Here is a 14,326-nt window from a genome sequence, read left to right on the forward strand (position 1 = left end):
CTCTGCCCCTAAGCTGTGAGACAGGACCTGGGCATGAGGGGACCTCCTCCTGCCACCCACATTGTCCTGTCACCTGTGACCAGGTGGTGACTGGCAGTTGGTCCCAGTTAGCAATAGGGTTGCTTAGAAAAAGGATCAAGGGAGAAAAACTGCAATCATCCCCCACCTGACTCTCCCATTGTCCCTGCAGGATACCAGCCTGGCTCAGTTTTGGAGCTTGAATTCTATTTTCTTGCCTCCCAAATCTTAATTCAATGTTTCTGGACAATCTGGTTTAATCCAAGTTTCATAGAATCCTCCAACTCTTTATTACTTTTATGTAAGTGTGTGTGTGTGTGTGTGTGTGTGTGTGTGTGTGTGTATCCACGCGTGTGTGTGTGCTATAGCAACCAGGAACCTGCTTGAGGAGTGTAACCCTGGAGAGAATCTTGGTTCTGCCACCTATTAGCTGCATGACCTTGTGAAAAATACCTCATCCTCTTGTTCTCAGTTTTGTCCAACTACAGTGGAGATCATATAAAAATAACTTTCTTGTTGGAGGGGTCTGAAAGTCAGTGAGCTAATGCAAGGGAAATTTCTGATAGTTTTTAACATGCTATATTCTCTAAGAAAATGTCAACACATTCATTTTTTTAAATTACAGTTGTTTTCTAAGGACAATGAATCTGGTTAGATAATACAATCCTCTTCTGTTTTGTTGAGCTTATTGGTAGGTTTTAATAAGACATTGTGAACCAGGAGTGAAGTTTTATAGAGGAAGGAGAGAGGGAAGACCTGGTCCACCAGTGAGATAAATTTTCCAGGTGTCATGTCTAAGGCTAAACTGAAGTCCATATATGGCAGTGAAGAAACAGTGAGACTGTGTAAGACTGGACACTGCCCAGTGTAAAGCAGCCAGGGGAAAGACATCCTTAGTGGAGTGGAAGATGGAGTGTGTTTAAGAACAAGAGTAATTAATACATCATATAACTTTTGTCTCTTTCTGTTTTATAAGCATCTCCCAACACTCCTAGTCCCTTAGAGCCTCAATTCAGTTATATGAAAACAGGCTTTTCAAAATAATATTGGTATTTTCACATTTTTAGGAGATAAAGAAAAGAGCCAGAGTTCACATCTGGGTTGGTAGTAAGTCGGATAGCAAGACCCCCATCTATGGTGGTGCAAGGTTATTAAACAACTAAACCACTTATCAGATGAAGTAGAATCAGAGCTAGGGAGACTGTATGAAGGGAGTCTACTGCCCTCCAGGCTTGTGAAGAATTCTGGAATTTCCTAGACCCTGAACGGATGTTGATTTGAAAATATCCAGGTTACTTGGTGTGTTACGAACCCTACTAGTATGTGGTTGAGGTATGTGTGTGCATGTGTGTGTGTCTATGTGTTCTTCTACTTAGAGATATTATAGAGACCATGAGAGACCACATATATGACTATATGTACGTGGGTGTGCACACATACACATCTGTATATCTTGCCATGTTCCTTCTAGCATCTGGTATCCCCTCATGTCCAGCCTTTCCTGAATTGTTCTGCCTCTTGCCTGCCATATGTCCCCTACATTCTGTTCCTCCTTGTGTTTCAGTTCCTCATTGATTTTTTTTTTCCACATTGGGTTCTACCCCTCTCCCTCAGGAATAATTGCCTCAGACCATGATGAGCTCCAATCTCTACTGGCTGATGGTTGAAGCCTGTGCAATAGGACCCTTGTTACATCTCCAGTTTAGAAATATTCTTCTTAAGCTATTTTCTCTACCTTGAATTTATCCTCCCTGTTAAACTTCCATGATTTATTTCATGATCCATGCACTCGTAAAACTGTGCTATTCACAGTTCACTGTGATTCCCTGTATGAGTTTTATTTTTCTTCTTCTTCTCTCAAATCCACTTATAATAAACTCTCCTCGAATCCCCAGCTTGGGTCTTACATTTCTATATCCCTCATCAGCTCTAATATGCATTCAATGAATACTGAGTTTAAAAATGTATTTATTGGGGCGCCTGGGTGGCTCAGTCGGTTAGGCGTCCGACTTCAGCTCAGGTCACGATCTCGCGGTCCGCGAGTTCAAGCCCCACGTCGGGCTCTGGGCTGATGGCTCAGAGCCTGGACACTGCTTCCAATTCTGTGTTTCCCTCTCTCTCTGCCCCTCCCCCGTTCATGCTCTGTCTCTCTCTGTCTCAAAAATAAATAAACGTTAAAAAAAATGTATTTAATACTAGCATTAGCTTTACTTTGATTGTGACCTAAGCCATTATCATCAGAATTCTCACTCTGAGATATTCACATTATTATGTCCTAGACTTATCACCCTACAGAAATCTGCTGGTGAATTATCTGGGTGTGGCTAATATTGTTTCAAAGAATGTAACCAATGTGAGTGTAGACAAGATATTGATTACTGGCTCACATAATCCTGAATTACATGATTCAGGAGCCCAGCTCATCCATTCCAAGTGTGATGAGACTTGGAAGCTATTTTGTCCATGCCCTAACTCCACAAAGAGAAACACCCAAAATATCAACCAATCTGTTTGGGCTTAGGTGACAAGATAGCAGCATGATGTAACACTGAAGTCGGGCACTAGATCTCAAGGGCTTGGGTATCATTTTAACATAAACAATGTGCACTAGCAAAGGATGAGTTTTCTGAAAGCATATGTTTTGTTTCTTATGTTGTCAGGCTCTCATAGTCTCAGGAGATAGGAAGGAAGAATGCTGAGACCTAGTAAGAATTCAGACTCAGTGTCCCCAAGCCAGAAACTTCAAGTCTCTATAGTAGCAACAATATCAATACTCCAAAACTACTAGACTATTTACCTAATTATTCCTTTATAAGTAGTCAGGTAAAATATTTTAAGCATGGCAAAAAATATTGACAAATTTCACACATAGAAAAATATTCTGTATGGCAGAATGCATCATTTTTAAAAAAGATGGAAAAAATAACCGTATTAGGAAAAATAAAACACACAGCCCAGTAGCAGAATTAAATTTATAATAAACAGTAAGTTCTTACAATTTTATAGAAAATACATAAAACTACAAAACATTCTACAAAACTATCTACAAAATCAATAGATTTTGAAATTTATTGCTTTATGTTTCTGCATACAAATAACCAAAGAATTACATACAAAACAAGGATGAATTTTCAGGGATGAGTTCTATTAGATTTATTCCTTTATACTGAACTGGAAAAGACTTAAAATGTATCACAAAACTCAGTATTGCTGAAGGTGATCGGAAATAGGTCTTGTGTTGTTGGAAATATAAATTATCATAATCATCTAGTTGAAAATTTGGTGAATTGTTATTCAACAAATAATTGTATATACAAATTAAAATCTAAAATGAACATACTCTTTTATATAGCAATTGAGCTTCTAATAATGTAACCCAAGAGGAAAAAAAATATTTGATAAAGAAAATCATATGCATAAGAATGATTATTACAAGAAATTAAAATAATAGTAAGAATTAGAAAAGTTGCAAGATATAAGATCAGAATACAGAATAAATTAGGTATAAATTTATCAGAAATAAAAAATTCAAAATTATAAAAGTTGCTATTTAAAATAGCAAAAATTGGGGCACCTGGGTGGCATACTTGGTTAAGCGTCCAACTTCGTCTCAGGTCATGATCTCACAGTTCATGAGTTAGAGCCCTGCATCGGGCTCTGTGCTGACAGCTTGGAGCCTGAAGCCTGCTTCAGACTCTGTGTCTTCCTCTCTCTCTGCCTCTCCAGCACTCTCAAAATAAAAAATATTTAAAAATATTATTATAATTATTTATTATAATAATTATAATTATATATAATAAATATATAATATATAATAAATATATAAATATAAAAAATCTCTTAAAAATAAATAAATATTAAAAAATAAAATAAAATTGCAAAAATTATAACGTCTAAGATATTATTGTAAAATATTTTTGATAAAATGAGGAAACTTTACTGAAAGGCATTGCAGAATAAATACCAAAATAGAGATACACCATATTCATGGGTGGCTGGAAAGGAAAATTATTTTTTAAAAAAATTGACTATCCTTCATATAGGAATGCATATACTTAGCGGTATTTCTATCAAAATTCTAAAGATATTTTGTTTTCCTTTATTTTCATTTGTAGTAAGTGGCAAGGTGCCTCTAAATTTTATACGATAGAGCAAAGCTCTAATAATCACCAAGACAATCTTAAGGTGGGGAACAAAGTTATACAACTTATGTGATATCACAATTGATTACGCACCTATAGTAAATAAGGCAGCAGGATAGTCTCACTGGGATAAACAATTGACAATGAAAAGAATTATCAGTCTAATTACAGAGCTATACAAATGTAGAAACTCAGCCATGACTGAGGAGGTATTTCAAATTAGGGGGAGAAATAAAATATTTGATTATGATAGACAACTGATTATCCATTTGGAAAAAAAAATGAAATAAGTATCAAATGTACAAAAATTCCATTCCAAGTTAAAGAAAAACCTTAATTTTTAAGAGAAAATGAGTTTTTTACAACTTTTTAAAGAAAACAGAAAAGAACAGATTTCTGAGCTTATCAATGGTTGAGATTTCTTAAAGTCATGAAACGTGCAAATAGCATTGTTAATGTTGCAGAGATAGAGCTATATTAAAAATAAAACACCTGCTCATCAAATGACACCTTTAAAAAGCAAACAAGAGGGGCGCCTGGGTGGCGCAGTCGGTTAAGCGTCCGACTTCAGCCAGGTCACGATCTCGCGGTCCGTGAGTTCGAGCCCCGCGTCAGGCTCTGGGCTGATGGCTCGGAGCCTGGAGCCTGTTTCCGATTCTGTGTCTCCCTCTCTCTCTGCCCCTCCCCCGTTCATGCTCTGTCTCTCTCTGTCCCAAAAATAAAAATAAAAAAAAAAAAAAAAAAAAAAAAGCAAACAAGAAAACAAATTATTGAGGAAAGATGTTCACAACTCATGTAATAATAGAGGATTAGCAACCAGAATATGTGAAGAACTTACAGATCCTAACAAAAAGAGACAAATAGAAACAATGTTTTTTAAAAAGAACAGATAATTCATGGAAAAGGAAACTAAAAGGACCAACAAACATAGAAGGATGCTGGTTATCTTTACTAAGCAGGAAACACATATCAAAAAAACAAGAGCATATGGATTCACAGGCATCAAATGGCAATCATTTAAGTTTAGCAACAATGTACAGAAAGAGTGATTCTTATAAACCATAAGTGGAAACAAATCGACAAGAACAAATCAGAGGATGTGTCTGATCTAAAATTCAACAGTTCCACTTACATATGCTTAACTTGGAGACTCTCTCCCAACAGATATGCAAACACACACACACACACACACACACACACACACACACACACACACATCCCTATAGCTGCAATATTTATATGGCAAATAGCGCAAACAACCTGAGTGCCATTCCAAAAGAGACAGCATATCAGAATCATGCTGTACTCACCAAGATAGATACTATAAGGTTGTAAAAATGAGTAAATGACAGCTATAGTTTCAATTGTAGAACAATTTCAATTCAAAGATCAATTTAAATAATTCACAAAAAATAATGTTTAAAGAGAGCAAGTTACATTAAATGTGATGGTGTTTATAAAGTTGAAACCACACACAGTATAACATGTAATGTGTCAGGATTACCAATATGGAATAAAACATGAAGGAATATATTAAAAACCTGGCTTAAACCAGGTTAGATGTAGTCATTAAATTAACATTTGGGAGGAAAGAAAGGAAGCTGGAGCTGGGGGGGAGGGGTTCCAAGAATGAGAGGCTAGAACCCTGAGTGGCAGATGATGGTAGGGATTCACACTCCATCCCCATTTCTAAGCAGCCCTATTCCTAGCTGGAAGCAGCTGCCCTGGGCCCCATGGAGAGGCAGGAAGGAGCTGCCAGTCACCACCTGTCACAGGACCATGTGGGTGGCAGGAGGCAGTCCCTTCATGCCCAGATCTTGTCTCACAGGCTGGGGCAGAGCCCAAGGCCAGGATAAAAGGGCCTTGGGGACTGAGGCCTTCCATACACTCCTCTCCTGAGGTGCTGACGGACCTTGTGCTGCCTGTGCACTGGTAAGTGTCCCCTGGGACAAGCAACAGAACCACCTTCCTTAGGAGGACTCCAGGACAGAGTGTGTGTGTGTGTGTGTGCGCATGTGTGTGTGAGTGTGTGGGTGTGTGTGTGCACATGTGTGTGAGTGTGGTGGGTGGCAGTGAGAAGACTGTGAGACTGGGTTCATATCAGCATGGAAGGAGTCTCAGAGACACTGAGGGACAGGCAAGGAGCAAGGCTGGGAACACGAGCAGGAGGAACTACATGAGAGTTACAGCACTCTTAGAGAAACCACACTGACCCATAGTTATTGGTCTCTGGTTGGAATAATTTGCAACACTGACCAACATACCAACCTGTAACTGTTGCCAAAAGGGAAGTTTCTCTTTGAAAGCATAGCTGTCCCTCCAGGAAAAGTAGAGATAAGAACAGTGACACTCAGCCAGCAGAGAGGAAACCACAACTGACTGACTTACTTTAAGTGCTCAGACTAACGGGGCTGCAGAGTTGAGTAGGAACAACTCAAATCTTGGTGCTGAGGTGTAACTTTGAGACGAGTGTCCACAAGATGCCAGAGAAGCAGACTCAGTCAGGGCCTGGTGCAGTCCCAGCTTAGAGTAACCATAGTTACCCTCAGCCAGTTCTCCCAGCCAATCTCCAACATTCTGTGCATTTGTAAACTTCTATGTCCATACAGGACAAGAATATTTAGAATATTCTCCAAGAGGGAATGACTGTTTCCCCTAAAAATGAATTCATTTATAAACTGCTACCTAGATTAATTGTTTCAATGATTATTGTGGTTTATGTCAGTAGAATATCTCCCCTAAATACTACATGTTTGATTCTGAGAACTTAACATCTTTGCCTCAGTTCTCTACTTATATAATAGGTTAAAACACTTTGTTAAAAAATTAGGTTCAAGGAGATGATATGAGAGCATTTGGACAACTATGAGAAATAATGAGATTTTCTGTGTTGAATTATTAAGGACTACATTAAATAGTTCATTAAATAAAGGCTCTAGAAATGTACTAAGAATAGGAGGTGGTGAGGCAGGGGGTCTCTGTGTCCTGGGTCTGACTGTGTGACTCTCCCTCAGCTCCTGTCCCTGCCTGCCAAGATGTCCTGCCAGAAGAACCAGCAGCAGTGCCAGCCCCCTCCCAAATGCCCCCCCAAGTGCCCCCCCAAGTGTCCTCCAGTCTCTTCCTGCTGCAGTGTCAGCTCTGGGGGCTGCTGTGGCTCCAGCTCTGGGGGCGGGGGCTGTTGTAGCTCCGGGGGTGGTGGCTGCTGTAGCTCTGGGGGTGGTGGCTGCTGTCTGAGCCACCACAGGAGACGCAGGTCCCACCGCCACAGGCACCAGAACTCTGACTGCTGCAGCCAGCCCTTGGGGGGCTCTAACTGCTGTGGAGGGAGCAGTCAGTCATCTGGAGGCTGCTGCTGAAGTGGATTCTGAGCCAAGAAAAGCATATTTGGGGGCAGCCAATGCCAAATCCTTCCTCCTGCTCCTGCTCCTCCTGCTGGGCCTACCCATGTGGCTGAGGGGTCTGACCTCTGGCCCAGAGGATCGCTGTGTCCTGGTGTCCGGAAGCCAGAACTTCCCCAAACCCATTCACTCACCTTCTCGCCCAAATGTGTGGCTGCCCTGGGAACCCAGAGCACAGACCCAACGTCCTTCTTCTGCTTACCTTGTGGCAAACCCAGCCTAATGGGAAACAATAAAACTAGAACTCTTTGTTCCTTCTTTTGCCTTGATTGTTTGTTTCTTTTTATACTTATGTCATCCTTCTCATATCTGCCCTCACTCCTTCCCCTGAGTGTCTACAGAACTTACTCAGATTTGCCACTTGCATCACTACTGTCCTTAAGAACAAAACAAATTTCTGTTGGTTCAGAATCCAATCCAGGAGCCAACATTGCCTCTAGCTACTGTGATTCCTTAGTTTCCTCCTATCTGTGGCAGTCCTTTAGGCTTTTTTGTGTTTCATGTACTGACATTTTTTGAGCCATTGGTAGAACAACTCTCCATTCACATTCATCTGATATTTCTTCTTGACTAGATTTGGTTTTGCATTTTTCAGAGATTCCACAGAAGTGGTGCTGTGTCCTTCTCTGAAACTGGGATCAAGCTTCCTAAGGTCTCTAATTGCCCTATTCTGGTAATATAACTTGACCACTTAGATGACTTTGGCTGAGTTTCTTCATTATATACTATTTCTCCTTTTTCTGTTTTTCCTTTTATTTCTTTTTTTTTTTAGAGAGAGAGAGTACATGTGGGAGAGAGGGGCAGAGGGAGAGAGAGAGACAGAGAGGGAGAGAGACAGACAGAGAGAGACAGAATCCCAAGCAGGCTCCATGCTCAGCACTGAGCCCAATGCCGGGCTCAATCCCACAAGCCCAGGATCATGACCTGAGCCAAAATCAAGAGTCGGATGCCCAGCTGACTGATTTCCTTTTAATCAATAAAAGGTGTAACACTACTTTTCCTTTTTTTTAAATATGAAATTTATTGTCAAATTGGTTTCCATACAACACCCAGTGCTCATCCCAAAAGGTGCCCTCCTCAACACCCATCACCCACCCTCCGCTCCCTCCCACCCCCCATCAACCCTCAGTTTGTTCTGTTTTTAAGAGTCTCTTATGCTTTGGCTCTCTCCCTCTCTAACCTATTTTTTTTCTTTCCTTCTTCCCCTCCCCCATGGACTTCTGTTAAGTTTCTCAGGATCCACATAAGAGTAAAAACATATGGTATCTGTCTTTCTCTGTATGACCTATTTCACTTAGCATAACACTCTCCAGTTCCATCCACATTGCTACAAAAGGCAATATGTCAATATTTCTCATTGCCACATAGTATTCCATTGTGTATATAAACCACAATGTCTTTATCCATTCGTCAGTTGATGGACATTTAGGCTCTTTCCATAATTTGTCTATTGTTGAAAGTGCTCCATAAACATTGGGGTACAAGTGCCCCTATGCATCAGCACTCCTGTATCCCTTGAGTAAATTCCTAGCAGTGCTATTGCTGGGTCATAGGATAGATCTATTTTTAATTTTTTGAGGAACCTCCACACTGTTTTCCAGAGTGGCTGCACCAATTTTCATTCCCACCAACAGGGTTGGGGGAACCCACCAAGAGGGTTACCGTTTCTCCACATCCTCTCCAGCATCTATAGTCTCCTGATTTGTTCATTTTAGCCACTCTGACTGGCGAGAGGTGATATCTGAGTGTGGTTTTAGTTTGTATTTCCCTGATGAGGAGCGAGGCTGAGCATCTTTTCATGTGCCTGTTGGCCATCTAAATGTCTTCTTTAGAGAAGTGTCTATTCATGTTTTCTGCCCATTTCAACTGGATTCCTTGTTTTTTGGGTGTGGAGTTTGATGAGCTCTTTATAGATTTTGGATACTAGTCCTTTGTCGGATATGTCATTTGCAAATATCTTTTCCCATTCCGTTGGTTGCCTTTTAGTTTTGTTGATTGTTTCCTTTGCTGTGCAGAAGCTTTTTATCTTGATGAGGTCCCAATAGTTCATTTTTGCTTTTAATTGCCGTTGGGGATGTGTCAAGTAAGAAATTGCTGCGGCTGAGGTCAGAGAGGTCTTTTCCTGCTTTCTCCTCTAGGGTTTTGATGGTTTCCTGTCTCACATTCAGGTCCTTCATCCATTTTGAGTTTGTTTTTGTGAAAGGTGTAAGAAAGTGGTCTAGTTTCATCCTTCTGCATGTTGCTGTCCAGTTCTCCCTGCACCATTTGCTAAAGAGACTGTCTTTTTTCCATTGGATATTTTTTCCTGCTTTGTCAAAGTTTAGTTGGCCATCCTTTTGTGGGTCTAGTTCTGGGGTTTCTAGTCTATTCCATTGGTCCATGTGTCTGTTTTTGTGCCAATACCATGCTGTCTTGATGATTACAGCTTTGTAGTAGAGGCTAAAGTCTGGGAATGTGATGCCTCCTGCTTTGGTCTTCTTCTTCAAAATTACTTTGGCTATTCGGGGCCTTTTGTTGTTCCATACGAATTTTAGGATTGCTTGGCCTAGCTTCGAGAAGAATGCTGGTGCAATTTTGATTGGGCTTGCATTGAATGTGTAGATAGCTTTGGGTAGTATTGACATTTTAACAATATTTATTCTTCCAATCCATGAGCATGGAATGTTTTTCCATTTCTTTATATCTTCTTCAATTTCCTTCAGAAGCTTTCTATAGTTTTCAGCATACAGATCTTTTACATCTTTGGTTAGGTTTATTCCTAGGTATTTTATGGTTCTTGGTGCAATTGTGAATGGGATCAGTTTCTTTATTTGTCTTTCTGTTGCTTCATTATTAGTGTATAAGAATGCAACTGATTTCTATACATTGATTTTGTATCCTGCAACTTTGCTAAATTCATGTATCAGTTCTAGCAGACTTTTGGTGGAGTCTATCGGATTTTCCATGTATAATATCATGTCATCTGCAAAAAGTGAAAGCTTAACTTCATCTTTGCCAATTTTGATGCCTTTGATTTCCTTTTGTTGTCTGATTGCGATGCTAGCACTTCCAACACTATGTTAAACAACAGCGGTGAGAGTGGACATCCCTGTCGTGTTCCTGATCTCAGGGAAAAAGCTCTCAGTTTTTCCCCATTGAGGATGATGTTAGCTGTGGGCTTTTCATAAATGGCTTTTATGACCTTTAAGTATGTTCCTTCTATCCCGACTTTCTCGAGGGTTTTTATTAAGAAACGATGCTGAAGTTTGTCAAGTGCTTTTTCTGCATCGATTGACAGGATCATATGGTTCTTATCTTTTCTTTTATTAATGTGATGTATCACATTGATTGATTTGTGAATATTAAACCAGCCCTGCATCGCAGGAATGAATCCCACTTGATCATAGTGAATAATTCTTTTTATATACTGTTGAATTTGATTTGCTAGTAACTTATTGAGAATTTTTGCACCCATTTTCATCAGGGATTTTGGCCTGTAGTTCTCTTTTTTTACTGGGTCTCTGTCTGGTTTAGGAATCAAAGTAATGCTGGCTTCATAGAATGAGTCTGGAAGTTTAACTTTTCTTTCTATGTTTTGGAATAGCTTGAGAAGGATAGGTATTATTTCTGCTTTAAATGTCTGGTAGAATTCCCCTGGGAAGCCATCTGGTCCTGGACTCTTATTTGTTGGGAGATTTTTGATAACAGATTCAATTTCTTTGCTGGTTATGGGTCTGTTCAAGCTTTCTATTTCTTCCTGTTTGAGTTTTGGAAGTGTGTGGGTATTTAGGAATTTGTCCATTTCTTCCAGATTGTCCAGTTTTTTGGCATATAATTTTTCATAGTATTCCCTGATAATTGCTTGTATTTCTGAGGGATTGGTTGTAATAATTCCATTTTCATTCATGATTTTATCTATTTGGGTCTTCCTTTTCTTTTTGAGAAGCCTGGCTAGAGGTTTATCAATTTTGTTTACTTTTTCACAAAACCAACTCTTGGTTTCATTGATCTGCTCTACAGTTTTTTAGATCTATATTGTTTATTTCTGCTCTGATCTTTATTATTTCTCTTCTTCTGCTGGGTTTGGGGTGTCTTTGCTGTTCTGTTTCTATTTCCTTTACATGTGCTGTTAGATTTTGTATTTGGGATTTTTCTTATTTCTTGAGATAGGCCTGGATTGCAATGTATTTTCCTCTCAGGACTGCCTTCACTGCAACCCAAAGCATTTGGATTGTTGTGTTTTCATTTTCATTTGTTTCCACATATTTTTTAATTTCTTCTCTAATTGCCTGGTTGACCCATTCATTCTTTAGTAGGGTGTTCTTTAACCTCCATGCTTTTGGAGGTTTTCCAGACTTTTCCTGTGGTTGATTTCAAGCTTCATACCATTGTGGTCTGAAAGTATTCATGGTATGATCTCAATTCTTGTATACTTATGAAGGGCTGTTTTGTGACCAGTATTGATCTATCTTGGAGAATGTTCCATGTGCACTGGAGAAGAAAGTGTATTCTGTTGCTTCGGGATGCAGAGTTCTAAATATATCTGTCAAGTCCATCTGATCCAATGTATCATTCAGGGCCCTTGTTTCTTTATTGACCATGTGTCTAGATAATCTATCCATTGCTATAAGTGGGGTTATAAAGTCCCCTGCAATTACCACATTCTTATCAATAAGGTTGCTTATGTTTGTGAGTAATTGTTTTATATATTTGGGGCTCCCGTATATGGCACATAGACATTTATAATTGTCAGTTCTTCCTGATGGATAGACCCTGTAGTTATTATATAATGCCCTTCTTCATCTCTTGTTACAGCCTTTAATTTAAAGTCTAGTTTGTCTGATATAAGTATGGCTACCCCAGCTTTCTTTTGACTTCCAGTAGCATGATAGATAGTTCTCCATACCCTCACATTCAATCTGAAAGTGTCCTCAGGTCTAAAATGAGTCTCTTGTATAGAGCAAATAGATGGGTCTTGTTTTTTTATCCTTTCTGATACCCTATGTCTTTTGGTTGGAGCATTTAGTCCATTTACATTCAGTGTTATTAGAGAAAGATATGGGTTTAGAGTCATTGTGATGTCTGTAGGTTTCATGCTTGTAGTGATGTCGCTGGTACTTTGTCTCACAGGATCCCCCTTAGGATGTCTTGTAGGGCTGGTTTAGTGGTGACGAATTCCTTCAGTTTTTGTGTGTTTGGGAAAACCTTTATCTCTCCTTCTATTCTGAATGACAGATTTTCTGGATAAAGGATTCTTGGCCGCATATTTTTTTCTGTTCATCACATTGAAGATTTCCTGCCATTCCTTTCTGGCCTGCCAAGTTTCAGTAGAGAGATCAGTCACGAGTCTTATAGGTCTCCCTTTATATGTTAGAGCATGTTTATCCCTAGCTGCTGTCAGAATTTTCTCTTTATCCTTGTATTTTGCCAGTTTGACTATGATATGTCATGCAAAAGATCGATTCAAGTTACGTCTGAAGGGAGTTCTCTGTGCCTCTTGGATTTCAATGCCTTTTTCCTTCCCCAGATCAGGGAAGTTCTCAGCTATTATTTCTTCAAGTACACCTTCAGCACCTTTCTCTCTCTTTCTCCTCTGGAATCCCTATTATACGTATATTATTGCGTTTCATCGCATCACTTAGTTCTCTAATTCTCCCCTCATGCTCCTGGATTTTTTTACCTCTCTTTTTCTCAGATTCCTCTTTTTCCATAATTTTATCTTCTAATTCACCTATTCTCTTCTCTGCCTCTTTGATCCGAGCTGTGGTCACCTCCATTTTATTTTGCAGCTCATTTATAGCATTTTTTAGCTCCTCCTGACTGTTTCTTAGCCCCTTGATCTCTGTAGCAATAGAATCTCTGCTGTCCTCTATACTTTTTTCAAGCCCAGCAATTAATTTTATGACTATTATTTTAAATTCATTTTCAAGAAAATGAATTACATTGCTTAAATCGTTTTTGATCATTTCGTTAGCTGTTGCTACTTCCTGGAGTTTCTTTTGAGGAGAATTCTTTCGTTTTGTCATTTTGGGTAGTCCCTGGAGTGGCACAGAACTACAGGGCTCTTCCACTATGCTGTCTGAAGTAACTTGTGTTGGTGGGTGAGGCCGCATTCAGACCTGATGTCTGCCCCCAGCCCACTGCTGGGGCCACAGTCAGACTGGTGTGTACCTTATCTTCCCCTCTCCCCCCCTCCCAGGGGCAGGACTCACTGTGGAGTGGGGTGGCCTCTGTCTGGGGTACTTGCACACTGCCAGGCTTGTGGTGCTGCTTCTATGAGATCTGGCATATTAACTGGGGTGGATCTGCAAGGTGCACAAGGGTAGGAGGGGCAGGCTCAGCTCACTTTGCCTTCAGTGGTCAGCTGCGGGAGGGGCCCTGTGGCACCAGGAGGGAGGCAGACCCGTCTGTGGGATGGATCCACAGAAGCACAGTGTTGGGTGTTTGCACGGTGCAAGCAAGTTCAGTGATGGGAACTGGTTCCAATTGGGATTTTGGCTGGGAGATGGGAGAGGGAGCTGCCACTGGCCAGCCCCTTGGTTCCCTGCCAACCTGAGCTCTGTCCTCTAGGGCTCAACAACTCTCCCTCCTGTTGTCCTCTAGCCCTCCAGCTCTCCGAGCAGAGCTGTTGACTTATAACATTACAGATGTTAAGTCCTGCTGGCTGTCAGAACACACTCCATCTGGCCCCTCTGCTTTTGCAAGTCAGATTTGGGGGCTCTGCCTTGCTAGATGGGCTGCCCCTCCACCGCCCTGGCTCCCTCCCACCAGTCCGTGTAAGGCGCACCG

At 40.4% G+C, this 14,326-nt stretch overlaps 1 long non-coding RNA gene across 1 annotated transcript; it reads left to right on the forward strand.

Annotated features, from left to right (window-relative positions):
* The first annotated feature begins 6,008 nt into the window (after positions 1 to 6,008).
* On the forward strand, positions 6,009 to 7,816 carry LOC109261049 (uncharacterized). Its single transcript, XR_002077236.2, has 2 exons — positions 6,009 to 6,092; positions 7,175 to 7,816. It is a non-coding gene; the product is annotated as an uncharacterized LOC109261049 (long non-coding RNA).
* The last annotated feature ends 6,510 nt before the right edge of the window (positions 7,817 to 14,326 follow it).

This window comes from Panthera pardus, unplaced genomic scaffold (assembly GCF_024362965.1).
Source record: "Panthera pardus isolate Hobbes unplaced genomic scaffold, ASM2436296v1 HiC_scaffold_11, whole genome shotgun sequence".
Classification (NCBI taxonomy): Eukaryota; Metazoa; Chordata; class Mammalia; order Carnivora; family Felidae; genus Panthera; species Panthera pardus.